Source organism: Haemaphysalis longicornis, unplaced genomic scaffold (genome assembly GCF_048455015.1).
Source record: "Haemaphysalis longicornis isolate Haplotype H1 unplaced genomic scaffold, Haemaphysalis longicornis Haplotype H1 scaffold_10, whole genome shotgun sequence".
In the NCBI taxonomy this organism is placed as follows: domain Eukaryota; kingdom Metazoa; phylum Arthropoda; class Arachnida; order Ixodida; family Ixodidae; genus Haemaphysalis; species Haemaphysalis longicornis.
Window position 1 is genome coordinate 139803115 of NW_027526204.1, and position 15585 is coordinate 139818699.

The following is a 15585-nucleotide window of genomic DNA, read 5'->3' on the forward strand; positions in this document are numbered from 1 at the left end:
AATTTTTTCCGACAAGCGGGCTGGCCACAGTTCCCGCGGCAACTTCCCCACAGCCAGAGCTCTCCTCCGCGTGCCCCCTGTTTTACTCCCGCGCCGTCGCGTTCACCTATCACGTGGCACGCACCAGGTTAATTGTTGTTTCACCCTCTGGAAGTGTTGTTCCACAGTAACATAGCGGACTTGGCTCCTGCTTTGACGACTTGGGTTCGAATCCCACGCGAACACGAACATGCCGCCAGCGTCTTGGCACTGCCTGTCATCACCGACACGCGCTCGCTCACCCCAACCTGTGTACGGTACTTGCTTTTCGCCCCGTGTGTGAAGTCAGCGTCTGTTACTAAACGGCATGTTGTGTTATGTCCACCTGTTAATCACGCGGGTGAGGCGAAGAACTTTGTAACGGTACTAAAGCTTCACACGAATCTATAGGCTCTCCCAAAGCGGGTTTAAAACATCAGATTACTAACGCGTATGACTCTGCATACATCGCTTCTTGTCTTGTGGACATAACGTCCTAATAACTTGTGCCCAGGAGTATAAGCTACGTACCCCGGCAAAGCTTTTACCGCCGATACCTACACCCGGAACGAGGTGGTTGCATAGTCACTTTTGTTGTTGCTGGGAGGTGGGCTGGGGGCACATCTGAATCGAGGTATTTTGGAGACCCTTCTGTTTCCAAACTAGGGGAAATAAGGTCATCGAATTGAGAAAATATACCGGATGCGAACCCCTTGAGCTTAGTAAAAGCGTAGCGGTTGTCCTCGTATTTTGCATATACTTTCGGGAGCAAAAGTCCAGATTCTACGCGGGCACCATTCGAAGGGCAATGCATCGCCACCACCCGAGTGTGGGCCTCTGTACACGTGCTTACGTGGGACATGTTACCTGAACACCTGTCCGTTTTTGTGCCTAAGCAGACGCGCGCCTGGTCCGCAGAAGGGCCGAATTGTTCAGGTCGTGTAATCCAGACTTTTGCTCGCTGCGTTACTCGCCGTGGGCTTACGCTACGTCGTCGAGGCTGCGTAGATCAGGAACGCTGGAATTTCGGGCTTTGTGAGGGAATAGGGGGTACTGTGGGCCACTGGATGTGCTACCATTAAACAGCTACTATTCATCATTCTTTTTCTGTGGAGGGCTATGCACCAAGCTTACGTGGCTGCGACATCTGCTCTTGAAGAAAAGCCACAATTAGAAGAACAAATAATAGGAAATGCATATGCAGTATATGCCTTCTGCATCTCTAATTTTTTTATCAGAACTTATTTTCGTTACTCTCTTACATCCTTAGCATGTTCTCTCTCCGCTTCTTTTTACATTGTGTGTGTGTGTGGGACCGCCTCCCTCCCTCCCTGCGTCCTCAAAAACAAAAAAGGAATTAGATCCTGGGTACCCTTGAGGTATCTACAAGGTTATCTGCATATGATACTACTCGAGATAAAACTTCGCTGAATGTTACAAATCGACTTTTTGAAACAGATCAACCGGTTCAGATCAACAGATCAACAGATCAAGAGAGCATGGAGACACTTTAGTTGGCTTACTTAATTTTTTAATTAATCAAACGAGCATCCCTGCGAGATTTCCTTCGCACAAAACATTTTTTTTTCTTTCTCGTTCGAGGAAACAAACGTCCGCAAGTGAAACAAGTTTGCGCTTTTCTCCAGTATGTCTGAAAAAAAAAAAAAAACTGAATACCGAGATGAGCCCATTCGACCACTTTAGGGTAAATCCCCAAGATCCAGTAAGTTTCGGCGAAGGGACAATTTGACATAAACCGGAAATGCAGCCGTACGGCTATAAAAGCAAAGCCATACAGCTGTTTCATACACTTCAAAGTTGAAGAAAAATTCCTCCTCGACCAGGGGAAATTTTTCTTACAGTGAAACTGTTTAGGAAAGCGTAATTTTTCGTTTCCGCAATAAAGGTACCAAGAAATTGTCGAGCGCGCACACGTGAGCGCGGGCCGCGCGCGACCGTCCGGCCGTTTACAAAACCAAGAAAATGCCGAGCGCTCGTGTGCATCTGCCTCGCGACAAGGGCCCAGCGCCCCCTGCGCACGTTTGTCAAGCCAAGCGTACACACTCGGGGAGATTGGTCAACATTGCGGCAACCACCCGGCAGTTAAAAAACCAAGAAAATGCCGAGCGCTCGTGTGCACCTGCCTCGCGACAAGGGCCCAGCGCCCCCTGCGCACGTTTGTCAAGTCAAGCGTACACACTCGGGGAGATTGGTCAACATTGCGGCAACCGCCCGGCAGTAAAAAAACCAAGAAAATGCCGAGCGCTCGTGTGAATCTGCCTCGCGACAAGGGCCCAGCGCCCCCTGCGCACGTTTGTCAAGCCAAGCGTACACACTCGGGGAGATTGGTCAACATTGCGGCAACCGCCCGGCAGTTAAAAAACCAAGAAAATGCCGAGCGCTCCTGTGTACGTGTATCGCGGCGACCGCCCAGCGTCCCCGGCGCACGTTTGTCAAGCCAAGCACACCCACTTAGGGAGATTGGCCACGATTAGCCAAAAAAAGAACCAACGTTTCCCGTAATCGTGGCGACACTTGCTCGTAACGAGAAAGACGTCATAGCGTACGCCCCTCCAAGGTGATGTCCAATGATTATCACTTCCAAAAAAATGAAAGGAAGCTAACGCTTATGGCAGCAACGATGGAGTAAAGGTACTTGCGGCAGCGAAGAAGAAGCAAATCGGCTGTAATCGTGTACTTAAACAGTCGTGATGGTCGTAAAGGTTGTGTACAGCGTCGCTACCTTCAAGTGTTACGCGTTAGTGTGAGCTTCCTTCATTTTTTTCAACTGCCAAGTTTCCGATAAAACTGTTAGCACTATTCTGTTGCCGTTGCCTTACGGCTGCATTTTAGGTAGCGGCAAATCTTCCCTCCGCAGATCCGCGGAAATTGCAACGAGCGCCTCAGTAGTGAGAGACGGGCAAAGGCGCATGGATGCTACACGTGTGCAACAGTTTTCCAGGTCGCAAAGGCGAGCGTTGCACGTGAGCCACCCGGCGACGCCCCGCGGAGATCCTCTAAATGGACACAATCGCTCCGGCGAGCGTCGAGAGTAGCCGCCTTGAATAGCAGTTTCGCCCTGGGCCAGGCCATTTCATTTGGTAATTAAAGGCGCTCCTTATTCACGGTGACCCGCGCACTCCTACAAGCCTGTGGACGCTTCTGGAAGGGACGGTACAGTAAGCTCTACATAGCAGTCAGCCCATTAACGGGACAGGGGCTTAGCGCGACGCGTTTACGATTCAACCACTATAATTGGACCCTTGATTAGAAAAAGGGAAGCGGCGGCTCTGAGTTCAATCCGAATTTGCGATGAAATAATGAGGCAGTCTTTGGAAACGTTACCGCATTCAGAAATTCAGCTCCCTATGGAGCTTCCAGGAGGTTTAAAAGCGAAGCATGCTTCACTGATGGTGTTCGATGTCGCTCCGAAACGCATTGCAGGAAAGCCAACTTTACACAATGGGGTTTCACAAAACGGTGATTATGATAACCAAAGGCACATCAAACGCCTCAAGATAAAAATAAAAGCCAGGATTCGAACAAAAACAAAATCCCGGGCCATCTCCGCTAACGTGAAACGTGGGGAGGGGCGCCTTGGCGTTTTTTGCCAACGGAGATGACACCGTTGGGGGGGGGGGGGGTAGAGATCTACAGCTTGGCTGTAAAACTCTCTTGTCTTTGAAGCACGAAACTCTCTAGCTCGAGGCATAAACGAGTGTTCCGGTGTTTTTTTAGTACTCGTTGCGTTCTAGCACGAGTTGGAAACGACTTTCTCGGTGTTTTAGTGCCGTGACTACATGATACGACGATTACGACGACGACGACGACAGGAGACGCCAACATCCCTATCCCCTAATTGGCTTCGACCCTAAAAAATGCCTTCCGTGGTCGGAATTGAACCTGGGTCCCTCGCGCAGTGCAGCCAACGTCTGTCCGGTTTGCGCTATTCCGACACGGACGAAGCAATTTGGATTTGGGACTTTGACTTTGACTCAGGTTGCATGGGGAAAAGCTTCGCGTTTTAACCACCTTTCCCTTAACAAAGGGGCTTCGATTCGTTCTCCTGCTTTGGCTGACAAGTACACAGAATCGGCCAGCTGGTGCATATGCGTTTCGAAAAACGCAGCGCTACATCTTGTCCCCTTACGATGCCTGACTAAGGTGGGTGTAGGGTTACTTCGCTGCGCGTACAACCACGAAAGAACTACGTGAAAACAAAAAAAAAGCACCCTGAATATAGCTCTTATGAACAACCTCAATGGAACGTGGGTCCCGGAAGTCGGTCTCGAAGACTTCGCCCGGTGACGTTACCGGAAAATTGTCGTGGTCCCGGAACCCGTAAATTTGCATGCGGGCGACCACTCTATCAGTGACACCACGAGCGAACTCAGGAGGTGACGGTGGTTGCGCTCGAAACATCGCTTCCCCAAGAGAAATCCCAACAGACATTCAGGCTGTTGGACCGACAGCCAATCCGGAAATTCGGCATATCGGTCTGTCGGTCTGATGGCACCCTGTTGGCCTGATGGCAGTCTGTTGGTCTGATGGCAGTCTGTCGGTCTGATGGCAGTCTGTCGGTCTGATGGCAGTCTGTCGGTCTGATGGCAGTCTGTCGGTCTGAATGCAGTCTGTCAGTCTGAATGCAGTCTGTCAGTCTGATGGCAGTCTGTCGGTCTGATGGCAGTCTGTTGGTGAAGCTATAGGTCCGATGACGAGATTGACTTAGGACACATGCTGTGAGGTGTGGAACTGGTTTACAAGTTTGGCAAGTATGTAGGCCTTTTAGCAAAATAAAAATAGAGAAGTTCATTTTGTGCTGCTCACTCATTTATTTGCGCTGCATGTCGCCGTGCTTTTGCGAAAGGTGCTTTCGCACCACCTTTAGCCTGGCTTCAGTGGGCTCCGCAGACGCAGCCTGGCCACATAGATCTGAAAAAGAGCTGTAGATAGAGAGAATTAAGGGGTCAATGATCTTGTGAACAAAAGACCATGTGGTAAAAGGGTAACAAATATTGCCAAACAGGTTGCCAGTAAAAAGCAACACTTTGGGGAATAAACTAATACCCTGTAGCATTTTTTCTTGCAAGCTAACTCATGCTGGGCCCGCAGCAAACCATTATTCATGAATGGCATTCAGGCACAATAGAGAGTTTTAGCAGTCCGTCGTTCTGTTGGTTACGTTGTTACAGGGTTGCCGGAACCGGTCTGCGCCTGCGCGCGCGGAAGGGCGAGGAGGCACGGACATGGCGAAGGCAGGCGTGCGGAACTCGATTGATTGATTGATTGATTGTAGGGTTTAATGCGACGACGCAACGCAGGCGATGAGGCGCGCCGTAGTGGAGGGCTCCGGATTAATTTTGACCACCTGGGGATCTTTAACGTGCGCCGAAATCTCGTACATACGGGCGTTTTTGCTTTTCGCCTCCATCAGAAAAGCGGCCGCCGCGGCCGGCGTGCGGAACTAATCCCCCCACTGTGAAGAATGCCTAAGTGCCCAGACGGGTCCCGGTAAACACGCTAGCTACGTACGTGACGGAACAGACGGACTGCTAAAACTCTCACATGTGAGACCATTTATTGTGCCAGAAGTTTCATATTAGGGGATGCTTGCTTTTGCGAAATTATGAGTTAGCTATGAGTTCTGATGCCAGATATCACATGCAATACCTTTCAGGGATGTGACCTCTGGTGTCAGGGCTGGTTTGGGCTTCGTTTTTGCATGGCCCTTGTTCACTACGTTCCGGTGCTACATTATTCTTCTGTGCAGATTGCCTGTTTCGCCAATGTACACTGATTTGCATTCGGCGCACGGAATCTAATAAACAACACCTGGAAGCTTGAAGCGTGAGAGGGGGTCTTTCACGCTGACAATGTCAGAACGTAGCTTGCTAGTGGGCACGTGCACGATGTGCACACTGTGTTTCTTGAAAATGCGTGCAAAAGCTTGATTGATGTGTAGGACGAGAATTGCAGCACGTTTTGACACAGGCCTTGTGGACGCTTCTGCCTGCTAATGCCAATGTGGATTCCTGCTATTCGCCCTCTTAGCTTCTTTTTGAATACAATGCTTTAGGCAGCCACAAGGACTGCATCCAAACGTGCAGTAATTACCTACGTCCCACACATCAGTGAAACTCCCGCACGCATTTTCAAGAAACGCAGTGCATAAATCGTGCATGTGCCCACTAGCAAGCTGCGTTCTGACATTGTCAGCGTGAAGGACCCCCTCTCACGTTCCAAGCTTCCGGGTGTTGTTTATTAGATTCCATGCGCTGAATGCAAATCAGTGTACATTGGCGAAACAGGCAATCTGCACAGAAGATTAACGCAGCACTGAAACGAAGTGAACAAGGGCCATGCGAAAACAAGTGCACTGGCAGAGCACCGTGAGAGGACGGGACACGTGGTCGCCTGGAACAAGGCGAAATTACTAACAACTGAGTGCAATCTATCTTCTCGATTACTGGTCGAGTCCCTCATCGTTCAGACGACGCCCAACATTATCGATATAATGGATGGCAATCCGCACCATATCTATGCAAACTTATTGCACTGCGTAATGCCAAATATATAGCTTCGTTTTCCACGACACATGCTCACCGTGAACAAGCACCAAACCGTTAAATGGGTTTTTTGACTTGGTCAGTGACCTACGTTTCATCATTGCAATAATGCTTTTACCTGCCTACACGGCATTTTGTCAAACACTGGACTACACTACATGAGCCATTGCCGTTCTTAACCTGCACCAGAGTATATAACCTTTCACTACTGCTATGAGATAGACCCATAAACGCACTTCAATATGGCCTTTATATTTAGCTCTTGGAAACATGCATAATTTCACCTTTATGTTGCACCTGCTACAGCAGCAGGTAATATTCCAAAAACATGAAGAAAGAAAAAAACGGTGGTTTAACACGCCAAAGCTACACTCGGGATATGGGGAGCACTGTAGGGGAAGGCTTCGCATTAATTTTGACCACCTGGGTATTTTTGTGCGGACCGAAATCTCAAAACACGGGCGTCTTAACGTGTTGCCTCCATCTGAAAAGCGGCCACACCAAGCGGTATCTAACCAACATTCGCCTCCACAGGACACCACCCTAGCCACTGCAGTCAGTTAAACATATGAAATAAAGCGAGCTTTGGAGTGCAAATGAAAATATTAATCACACGTCTTATTTTACCAATTGATCTACCTTTTGAAATCCACCATGCAACCCCCCTCCCCTACCGGTCTACCAAAACACCTTTGTCTCAAGAGGTAACCAGGCTGTTGTTAATGAAGTAAGTATTTACAATTCGAGACTTGCAACCGTTAAAGTCATGCACTTTGTTTTAGAGATAAGCGACATTAGCCATCTGCAGCACCAGGAGTTAAAATTGTGTTAAGATCTGATTTAAAGCATTGACGGTAATAGTTGAAAGAAATTGTGTGATAAATTACAACATCATCTGCAAATAGACCTACATGGGAGGATATGCAACATGGAAGATAGACAGGACCAAGCAACCTGCCTGGGGGGACAACAAAGTGGCACGACCAAAAGTATACAGTTACAGTTATTAGGAGAAGTAAACTGCATTTGAGAAGAATGAAAATCTTTCGCTCAAGTGAGGACATTAGGGTGAAGTTTGAAAAGTAGTCTGTGGTGTGCAATGCGATTGAATGCTTTACAAAAATCGAGAAAAACTACCGCAGTTTGTAAGCCTGCGTCAATGGATCAATGTCGATAGTGAACAAATCCTGAAAGTTGTGTTTCTCAAGTAACCCTTGTGAAAACCGTGGTGATATTCGAATGTGATATTGTGATTTTATAAATAATTAGCCACCTGAGAGTGGATGAAACGCTCCCCGACCTTGCATATGGTGCTTGTTAGGGAAATTTAATGGTGAAGTACAGTCTCCTGATTTAAAGATTGGTGCTACCTCGACTATCTTCCAATTATTGAGAATAGTGCCTGTCATGAGAGACTGCGAAAAAAGCGCTGTCGGAATTCTACAGACTGCGGGATGTACTTTTCGGTATAGTATGATTATTACCAGTATGATCTGAAGTAGACCAGTTTTTGTTGCAAGTTCAAAACCATATCGAAAGATCCTAAATGTTTGCTTGGCTTGATTACATACGAATACTTGCTTCAAAGTCAGTCCAATTTCTCTTTTTGCCCTTTAGTCATCGGCCCCAGATTCTCTTCAATATCTCTGCTAAGCAATGACACACTCCAAACGCACAACACTGCTTCATGAAAATGTTTCAAATAATCAGAGGCCACAGCTCTGCTAACAGGTATACATCATGGCAGGTTCCACAACATGCAATAACTAACCTGAAAGTACATAATCGGTGGGTGCACCGGTATGGCAGCAGTGCCTGGACCGATGTGTCGAGCAAATGCGCTGGCTTCTGAACAGGTGGTCCAAGCGGCCAGATGATGGATGAAGGAATGACCATTCCTGGCAGCAAAGCGTGCAGAGCACCAACGAAAGGCCAGGCAGTACTTGGGTACAGCAGGTGCAGTGTCGGTTGGCCAAGGGAGGCCCTGGCAAAGCTTTTGAAACTGGATTGGAAGGCAGCCGACCCAGGACAGCCAGCAGCAGCACCTGCAGGTGCATAATCTGAGTGTGCTGACACTTGTTGAAATACAAGAAGAGCACACACAAAGCACGAATGCTTACATCAAGTAGATTTTTAATCGCTTAAAGACAGTAACCTCCAAGGCACTCATAAGAACAATCCCGGAACACCCCAAGTGAAATTTAGGTCACAGTAACATGGTATTTAATAGACCCGCAGGTACTGTGAGTGGGGTATGCATGATATATGCAAAGCTCACTGCTGAGCTAATTTGCATGGAACGCATGCTAGCAGCTAATCTGCATCCCTTGCTTTCAATAGGTTCTGGTGTGTGATAGTTGAGGCTCCTCCATTTCAATGTCTGACTTGTATCTGCACATTCAATTCTCAAATATAAATCGAGTTGAGTGAGTGCCTACAGCTTTCTTGTTAGTCTCTGTATGGCCTGCGGTTTTGCGAAAATGAGAACTTGCGAATTCGCTCAATTTTCTGCACTAATTTAAACATTAAATATGCCTCTGATATCAAGCCCCAGACTTCCCGAGAGCTACTCTGGCGGAATCGGCAGGCGCCTCGTAGGCGTTGTGAAATCTCCCCCACTACCCCGAGACAAATCTCTCCCACTACCCCGAGACTATGCTAGCTCCCTGCGAGGCCACATGCGCGCATTTCACCTTCAATTTGCACGTATGTGAATTCTATACCTCTATGAACTCTCAGACGGGCGTCGTCATATTCGTGCCGGACTCGTGAAGCTCGGCAACTTCAGGCGTCGTGAAATCGCCGCACTCGCTCGCTGGCGCGCGGCCCGAACTCTCACCGTTTCCTGCCCTTGCATACTATTTTCTCTCACTTGCACTTTGTAAATTCTCATTTGTTTAACTACACCTCCTGCGTCCTCATCTCTTGCCTGCTTTTCTTCCAGCACAACTCCGCCAGCACCCGGTCGACGCGTACGCTGTCGGGGTGCGTTGGCGAGCGATTTCACGACGCTGTGGCCGAGCGTCACGAGAACAGCACGCATATCGCGGCCCGAAGAGCGCAAGGTCGCAACGGCGGCAGCCGGTCTCGCGAGCGCAATAGCTGCGAAGCGCAGTGCACGGAACCAGCCAAAGAATCAAGTGTACGCTTTCTTTTTTTTTTTTTAGCAGCCGTGTACTACAGCGCGAGCATCGTAGCCAAGGTCTAGCTTCAGCGTAAATAGATGCTGACTTCTGCGGAAACGGTGGACTGGGCGCGAAACAAGTATGCTAAATCACCTAGGCTCTCAGAGTAAATGAGATGGGGGTCTAGTGAAGCACTGAACTCGTTCCAACCAAATACAGAATAATAAAAAATGCGTACTTACCCTAGCAAAAACGATGTTTCCAACGTACAATTCTCCTTCACTGTCGTCTTCATCTCGCGGACACGAACAGGCAGCAGGCTTTGTTCGAACGCAATGTCATCCACTTTTGACGCGCACTATTTTATGCGGCGATGATCGGTCTTCCCGGGTCTCCATGTTCGACACACGCGTAGGTTGGAAGGGTAGACATCACCCATAAAGCTTTTATAACTATGATTTAAGCTTGAAATAGATAAAACTGAACCAGCAACCACCCGGCACAACACGCCATGAACGAACACACAAAAAGTGAGAGATAGTTGCCAGACTTCAATAGCAGCACCTTTATGTTTGACAGAAATTGTGTTAGTGCTGTAATATTGGTAACTATCTTTCTGATTTCAAAGTCTGAAAGGTGTTTATAACTTGAATTTGAGGTTTTTAAACGCAAAAGGGAATACACATATAGTAACTGACATATATACTGATATTGTAAAGAAGTTTCGACGTTTGTTTTGGTTTTGTTTTCACGGCGGGCTTCTCAAGGGAGAAGGGGCGAGACAACAAGCTACTTTGGGTTTAGGAAGAGGGTGGTAAATGTCGGCGTGATGGAAAGCAAGCAACAGGCGCTTACCCTGGTCTTAAAAAAAAGAGCTAATGAAATCCTCGCCCGGAAAAAAAAAAAAAAAAAAAAAGCGAGGTTCGACGAGGAATCGAACCACGGACCTTCAAAACAGTAAGCGGACGCGCTACCACTGAGCTATCCTGACAAGCGGTCGGGGCCCACCTAAGACAACTGTATACTTACGTAAGTTGTCAACGAATCTTGTCGTTTGTGTTTAGTTTATGCTGCATTTTTGAAATTCTGGCTGTCCTAACGCTTATTTCTCACGCACCGATCTTGCAGACGAGGCCACATTGCTAGCGCTGCAAGCGATTGAGCCAAAGCTCCCTTATTAGCCTCAAGAAAAGCTATCGCAGGTCAACCCGACCTTTTCTGCGCAAGCCACGGTAGCCACGAATGAAATGGAATGTGCCGCTAGAATTCTGGCGTTGATAACGCTTGTTTGTTCGGCACCGTCTTGCAGACAAGCAACGTCGCGCTAATACTACAAGCGATGTCACTCCGGGCATGTCAGGCGCATCAAACCCGTCGTGTAAAACGACTGCTAACAGTGCGAAAAACTCTGAATTTGTAACAAGTGGGGATAATGCAAGGCAATATTAGATAGCGACCGAATCATGCAGTGGCGGCGACATAATAGGTACAGCAAACAGGTACCGTGGACGGCAGCGACGAGCGAAAAAGATTTTACAGGGGCCGCCCCTGCATACACCCCCTCGAAGAAAGCTGTTCAGCCGATTCAGTTTGTTCTTGACGAAGGGCAACCGAGGCTGCAAACAAACTATTGTGCTTGCCGTGGTATGAGCCAAAGCATATCTTGACATCGTTATGTTATCGTCCGTCTGACTGTTCATATTGAAGGGAAAAATCAGAACACAAACGTTGACGTTTAGCGTCTATGCCAGACAGACGCTGCTGTTTAGGCCCTAAAAACACCTTCAGGGCGTCTGTCGGTTCTGTCTGATGGCGCGCTCGCGCCGCTGATTACCAACAAGGCGTCTGTTGGCGTTCACTGATCGTGTTGGCGAGCCGGTAAACGCCATCACGGTTGAACTCCCTGTCGGAAGACTACGCTGTTGGGACGATAGAGTGCCGACAGAGCTTCTTATTGGCCCCACAAACGCCATCAAGGTTAAGCTCCCTGTTGGAAGACTAGGCTATTGGAACGATAGAGTGCCGACAGAATTTCTTATTGGCCCCACAGGCGTGCTGTCAGCCCAACAGGAAAGTCTTGTTGGACTTTTTGTCCGGGTTGACCAGTTGTCTTATAATTTTCTTCTCGTAATGCCAAAAAATTAATACTAACCAATATTTAGTATTATAATCAATTGTTTGTAGGCGATTTACATTTGTGTTTTACATAAGTGTAACTTAATACGGCCGTCAAATGGCCGTACTGCTTCCTCAACTCCCGATTGCTTTTTATGACGGTCCAGATTAGCTACCGCTGCTTTAACCAGCGTAACGCAGGCAAAAGCGACGTTTGCGAACAATAATTTTGATTGCTTGGCAATATTACACAGGTATACAGCACCAACATCCAACTCAACTAAAATAAACTAAAATGAACAAGTACCCACACATTTATAACAAAACGCGCTGTTAGTAACGAACAAACACAATTTATTCGTTATTTCCACCTGCCGCCATCGGGTCAAGCTTGTTTTGTTGTGGGCAAAACGCACACAGCATCAATAAAACCGCCACGTTGAAACCCCAAAAGATTCTGTCCATGGCGCCACCCTTTGAATTGTAAGTTCGTTCGATCTTTCGCTTCGGACATGCCCGATTGACACTCTTCCATTCCGCTAACGACAAGGCCACGTTTAAACGTAAGCCCTGCCCGCAGCGCGCTGATTGACCAAGAAGGAAAAAAACGCAACAGACTATTTCCAGAAGCAAAGAGGATTTGAGTTTCTTCGCTTTGTCCCCGATCGCGATTGAACTCTCTGGGTCGCTCGGCCGAATCCAGCGCTCCCGCATATTTAGGATTAATGGAAGTGCACTGTACGTAATATTCAGGAAGCGCAACGAACGAAACGGCTGAGCTTCAACAAACAGATGGATGGCGACTGAAAACGCTGCAAAAAGGTGAACCTAGATTAGCGTAACGAATGGCTGATGGTTGAAAATTTTCCACGCAGCGTATCGCTTTAGTTTTCGTGCTGACCTTTGCGTGATTTCAGCGGGTTGCCCGAAGGCACGAGCGCGCGCACTGCGCGCTGTACGAAAGCGGTCCTCTAATCAATGCTGGCAGCTCGAGACAGGAGATGAAAATATCCTTCGCTTGTAGTTGTGAGCGTGTAAACACGCCTTCTACGTTATAGCTCTCTCTCTCTCTCTCTCTCTCTCTCTCTCTCTCTCTCTCTCTCTCTCTCTCTCTCTCTCTCTCTCTCTCTGAAACACGTCATTTACTACGCCAAACGTGATTGCTATCCCAGAGATGATGAGAGAGGAAGCTCAGTCGCCATCAACGACGCTGGCGATGCAAGTAGCGGAAGGGGCGTATGTCTATGCTTACGCACGCGTCATTAAATTTACCAGATATCGTACACGCAGAGACGAACAAACGGCGAGCATCGACATACTTAACGCTGCCTTCGAATGAACAAAAATATTATCTCGTAAACAATAGTTAAAGTTAAAATGCAGCATGCAGTTAATGTGAGTTTTGCTACGTAGAACAGCTACGTCTATTTACGTCACACGGCGGTCGTACGATACGACTTGGTTGATCCTACAACGCTGCAGAAAACCTGCGTGCGTATCAGGAAGGCGCTGCTTGCACACGAAGTACATGTAGGCAAGGCCTCGTTATAAGTTACTACAACTTCCTGCGTGGCTCATAAATGCCTACAGAATTCAGCGCAAAGAACACCTCAGGCAAAATGTACGTAACATAACTCAGAGTATCAGCGCGCCATTCACGAACAATACAAGGCCGATTGGTTTTTGCGACAGCAAACGACGCGTTACAGACGTTGTCGAAGAGAAGCGAGATCACAGCAAGCGCAACAACAAAAGGCGTCGGCTCGGGCTGCTCCAAGCATAGGCTCCAAGCACAACAGAGACAAAAGGTCCCAAAAGGTGGCGCGCGAGTCGGGCGAACGAGGAAAGATTTAACTGAATGAGTGAACCTCCATTACAATCATCTTGGGAAGAGCGTGAGGGGGGGGGGGGGGGGGGGGGAGGAGGAGAGTACAGGCAGCTATGCGGCAGGCGAGGCAGACGGCTATCGTTGTTAGACCACATTTACAGCGAAGCAAGCGGACACGCGGCCAATTTTGTGCATTGTTACCTGTACTAAACGAGGCTCCTCCTTCGCACCTTACACGTACTGTTGTACCCTTTAGACCGGAGGCGTTGCACTTTCCAGCAGAAACATTTCCGAGCTGTCTTCGCGTCCCGCGGGCTTCCGCCCGAACGTAACGTACACACACGCACCCGCAGACGCGGCCGGTGCTCGTCGGCCGAGCGCACCTACCCTCCGGAAGCACGGTGTCATCATCACGAGGAGCGTAGCGGGGAGGACACTCATCGCGGCCGTCGCTTCGCGCGAAGGGTAACGGCGGAGGACGCGAGACGAGGCAAGGAAACTGATGGGCGAATCCATTTTCAGCGGGGCTCGCACACGCGGAGCTGGACAACCCAACTCGCGGTACAGATATTGAAGGTAACTTGGATGCGGGAGCTCGCTGCTTCTGAGTCATTTGTATAGTATTCCCTCGCAAGGAGGGAGCAAACTATACCAGAGTTTAAAACCAGTGCGAACTTGTTCTCGGGGCAATACGGACCTTACGCAAAGGTCGACCCGCGCGGGGACAGCTGCAGACGCCGCGTAAACTAGGTTCAACTTAATGCTGTGCTTGGGATATAAGAGGCGTCCGCTAAGGGAGAGGGCTATACATGTGAATTCCGACGAACGAATGAGCGTTAATGCGCAGAGAAATCTCGCGTACAATTTATACGAGAAGCATATCTGGTCGAACCACGAAACGCTTTCTTTCTCTGTTTTTACGTTTTTGCTGCCGCTTTTTACGGCGAAGCTGTATGTCAGCGACTTTACTAGCCCCCAATGATTTAGCCGTGTCGAGTGGCCGCCGGAAGAAAATGCTTTGCGACAAAGCCAACTTTCGCGCAAATTACAGCTACCGCTCTAATGTAGATATCTTGAAAAAATATCACGCTGCAATTTGCCGCTAAAAGGACTTTAGCATTACATTGAGTTTCATTTACTCTTCATGGTCACTTAGTTCACCGTTCAGTTGTGCACAATTCGGAATTCTCGTATGCTGTCAATACGCTTCTACGGCTTCTACGGCAGAAGTACGCTTACGGAATATGGCTGTGACTCGTGTTTTTATCAGAATAACACTGCGAAAGAAATTATAATACTTTGGGCTACTCGAGCGACTGTATAACCGTGGGAAAGTTTATCTCAGCAGGTATGGACAATTACCAGTCGCACTTTTAATATAAATAAACGTGAAGCCGCCGCTCCTGTAAGCCGTTCCAGCAGCACTTCACAGCCGCCGTGAAACGGACAGCCTGCTGTTTGTCTGCTAGGACCAAACAATAGTCCCTTTCAAGCTTAATTAAGCTAATTTAACTCACAAGTATGCTAAATCACAAATTACAAACTATCATCTTTTGTATCTTGCACTCGTTCGGATACACCTTGGTCAATCGTGCCGTGTGTTGTACACTTGTTTGGCTTTGCTGTCCAACCATCTTCCCCCAATGAATTAGGAGCAATTGTTTTCAATAAAGCAAATTTCCGCAGAAAGGCTAGAGAGGCCCTGTCAAAGCTTTCGCACTGGCTAATGCACAACCACCCTCTTGCCAATACAGGGGGAACTCAGTGCGTTATTCTAGAAGTGTAACTCGCCAATACTAGACAAAACTAGAAGTATTGTACAGTATTGGTTAGACAATACTAGGCAATAGCAGACAATACTAGAAGTGTAAGTCAAAAATAAAATATTCGAAGTTTCGGAACCCTTGGTGTTTTCTGTCATTTTACATGAAAA

At 48.1% G+C, this 15585-nt stretch overlaps 1 protein-coding gene and 1 long non-coding RNA gene across 6 annotated transcripts in view; both read right to left on the reverse strand.

Moving 5' to 3' along the window:
- The window catches only part of LOC144159473 (uncharacterized), a 138988-nt gene that overhangs the window by 58498 nt on the left and 64905 nt on the right, over positions 1-15585 (reverse strand). Inside the window, exon 1 of one of the 5 annotated variants that reach the window (XM_077690990.1) lies at positions 13854-14030. The exons of the other annotated variants lie outside the window; for them this stretch is intronic. The gene's annotated coding sequence lies outside the window, so the exon portion shown is untranslated. Of the gene's footprint in view, positions 1-13853; positions 14031-15585 lie in introns of those variants that run through there. 5 annotated transcript variants of the gene reach the window in all.
- Positions 4717-10605, reverse strand: LOC144159470 (uncharacterized). Its single transcript, XR_013320315.1, has 3 exons — positions 9952-10605; positions 8356-8629; positions 4717-4961 (listed from the first exon to the last, which is right to left on the reverse strand). It is a non-coding gene; the product is annotated as an uncharacterized LOC144159470 (long non-coding RNA).